The 3,779-nt window shown below is 42.7% G+C and overlaps 1 protein-coding gene across 1 annotated transcript in view; it reads left to right on the forward strand.

Moving 5' to 3' along the window:
* Positions 1-705: 705 nt before the first annotated feature.
* Positions 706-3,779, forward strand: part of cpt1a2b (carnitine palmitoyltransferase 1A2b) — a 24,118-nt gene continuing 21,044 nt past the window's right edge. The window contains exon 1 of the mRNA XM_083677189.1: positions 706-809. The gene's annotated coding sequence lies outside the window, so the exon portion shown is untranslated. The remainder of the gene's footprint in view (positions 810-3,779) is intronic.

Raw genomic sequence — 3,779 nt, forward strand, 5'->3', positions numbered from 1 at the left:
ACCCCCCATGTCTCTGTCCACTGTATACAGTACGTATAAACCATATCTTCATTCTTTATCGACACTGTACTACTCACGATATGATTATTGTTGTCATCATTATTGATTATTGATTATTCCAATTATGATTGTAAAACTGTAATCTCTTTCCCCTCTCCCCTCACGCACAGTAGAACAACATTTTCTTAAAATTGAAATCTGAAATTGGGGATAAAAACAACATCATAGTAAAGACCATAAAAAGAGAAATGTCTGTATTATAATAAAAAAAAATAAAAAAGTGCACTATTATGATTATTATGATTATTATTGCCTGTGATAAATAAAGAACAATAAACTACATCAGAAATAAAAATGTGTCTTAATTCTTATACTCCTGTAAATGGAATTGGCAACCATTTTATATAACCTTTAAGACAACATTTTCAATATGAACTGTAGATATATTATTCATGTATATAGTGCGTTTACATGTGTACAGCGTGCATTATTAACCCTACTCTCGGGGTTATAAATGATGTAGGCCGATTGTTTCTGTAATCCAATGTATGGATCAGTGCGTTGACGATGCGCTCGCGAAAGGCGTTCATCGCTGCGATGTGTCAGAAACAGGCGGGGTTCCCGGTGTGACGTCATGAGTGCATTTCTGCCCCGATAACCGTGATTTCGCCGGAGAGGCACAGCCCACTTCTGCTTATTTTCACTGGGAGTGGTGGAAGCTAGGAGGGAAGGAACTGAAACGATTGACGGTCTGAAAAATTCCCTCTTCACTCAACGTTGTCTGCAAGAAATCTAAAGGCCAAAATCAGGTATTTGTCTAATATGTTACGTATTAGGCTGTGTTTTTCTTGTTAGGTTTGGCCGCAGTTATTTTGTGCGCTTGGACGTTTTGGGTCAATAACGCACTCCTCTTTGCCGCTGTGTGACGCGCGTCGGCTTTCGTGTGGCGATGGATGCAAAATGTGAATGGACCACCGTGCGCTCGATTTGTAACTACATCATTGTTGTTGACATCGCGGTGTAGCAGTTTCAGACGAATATTAGCGTATATATAGTGAAATCAAAAGGAAAACAGTGTATTTCTATGAAACAATACTTCATTGTTAATGCTTTCAAGGGTGTTGCTTTTTCTATTGAACGTGGGTTGCTGCGACTTGACAGCGATGGATACTAGACACTAGACACCCTCTTAAAGGTTTGCGGTTACTTCGGGTGAAAACAGACAACTGTACAAAAGATACACAAATAAATGTATGACGCATTTGTCTAATGTGTCTTTAGTGTATGCCTACTGTAAACCCATATGTTTCAATGACAGATAAGAAAACTTTTGACGCCTTGGAGAAGGTAAAGGTGGATGACTATGGCGAATATATCTCATTGTCATGATTATATGGCAACTATGAATGCATAGTATTCGTCACTGGAGTTGACTCCTGCCAAATGATATTTAGGGACGTCCTGCAACAAGTTGCTATACGTTTGCTTTACCTTTGTTAAACAAATAGATTAGTCAGGCTTGTTAGTTCACAGCTATCCTATGCTTGAATATGTATGTGCTATACACTGGTAAATGACAAGGTTCACCTGCCCAGGCAGGCTCTATTTTAACACTAGGTTCGCAACAGTGGCCTTTGATATTAACGCGTTGATAATCTCATGGTGAGTGATTTAGTGAGACTAAAACGTTGACTACAGTTCTCTAATTCAGATAGTCGTCACCACAAGTGGAGAGGGTGAAGTGGAAAATGAATAAGCTACTATACATTCTCGTAAGTAGCCTAAAGTTCTGTTTTGTAGCATACTTTGTTTTATAGACTCTGAAGCCTGTTGGCAAGTATGTAAGTGTAAATAACTGTCAGCGTGCGCAGCAGTAGTTTCCCGCCGCTAGGAGTCTGCGCACTGTGAATGTGGTTTGTATAACTTCGCGCTCATGTGCACACACCCTTACACACACACACACACACACACACACACACACACACACACACACACACACACACACACACACACTCACTCTCTCACTTTCTCTCTTTCTTTCTCTCTCTCTCTCTCTCTCTCTCTTCTTTCTTTCTATTTACTTTCTTTCATTCAGCACTCGGGATTCAAGACAAACCTGATCTGCCACATAGTGTATCTGTTTAACAGTGCGGTATCCAGGTTAATGTTTGCAAACATTTTTGTTAAGGTCAAACTCAAAACCCGTTTCACCACTACCCAGAAAGTCATCTGTTGCCAAGGCTGCAATTTACATTTCAGCCCCTTTCCCCAATTTCAACTCTTGAATATCTTCCACTCAGGGGAGGCTGGTGGAGGTAGAAATCGGAGGACGGGCTCATTGTAATGCATGACACACACACACACACACACACACACACACACACACACACACACACACACACACACACACACACACACACACACACTGGATGCTGTGGCTCTGTCAATTGTGTCTCTGTTGTGGCTGTGTGGAGGCTGTTAGTAGCCTCTGAGGGAGGCTCCTCACTATGGAAGATTGTAATACAAAACAATACTCTCCTTCATACCCGTAATACCAATCTGTGTGTGAGAGTGTGTGTGTGTGAGAGTGTGTGTGTGTGTGTGTAACGATAATAACTGAAGTGTCAACGAGTGCACTGTCACCTAGTTACACACCCACTCCCTCCGTCCTACTCTCTCATTCCTCTCTCTGCCTGCACACACACACACACACACACACACACACACACACACACACACACACACACACACACACACACACACACACACTGACAGAGAGAAAGATAGGAAAAGGAAGAGAGGGATGAAAAGAGCTATGAAAGTGAATGGAGAAATATGCACCAATCAGTCGCTCCGTTGGTGAAGGAGAAGACCTAGGAATGACAGAGCTGTGTATACACACACAGTTAGCCCTTAAATCAACCCCCCCCCTACACACACACACACACACACACACACACACACACACACACACACACACACACACAGTTAGCCCTTAAATCAACCCCCCCCCACACAAACACACTCACACAGTTAGCCCTTAAATCCACACACACACACACACACACACACACACACACACACACACACACACACACACGCACACAAACACATACATAGTGTTAGCCCTTAAATTAACCCACACACATACGGTACACACACACCACACACATAAACTGTGTGTGTGTGTGTCTCCATCCTTAAATGTGCATATGTATGTAGGTGTCAGCAACCATAGGATCAAGTTGTGTGTGTGTGTGTATGTGTGTATGTGTGTGTGTGTGTGTGTGTGTGTGTGTGTGTGTTAAAGCTTGCATCTAGAATGCGTTCTGTTGCTATGATGTGAACTGTCACACAACAGTGTCATGTGAACCTTACCCCAGTTGTGTGTGTGTGTGTGTGCGCGCCACACCTCTGTGCATAATTCTTTTCCCTTCCCAGTGTATACTGTACACTGTATCAACGACACTGTATCAACGCTGTAAGGTCAGCAATTCTCTCCTCCTCTCTCATCCTCTTTCTCAGCAGTCATCCCTTCTCTCCTCCTCCTCCTCCTCCTCCTCCTCCTCCTTCTCCTCCTCCTCTTTCTCTCCAACCTGGCTTCATATCTCTACTGGGGACACCGCCCCTGAGAGTTCACGTTTAAGAGAAAATGGAAGTTTAATGTTTAACGTTACATCACGCAAGTGCAATTTCCTGTCTTCAGTACACCCTGAAAAGCCCATAAGTGCCCTACAGTTATAGTAACATGCGTTTGGACCCAGTTATTCTAGCATACA

The sequence above is a fragment of the Argentina silus genome, assembly GCF_951799395.1.
Source record: "Argentina silus genome assembly, chromosome: 9".
Lineage (NCBI taxonomy): Eukaryota > Metazoa > Chordata > Actinopteri > Argentiniformes > Argentinidae > Argentina > Argentina silus.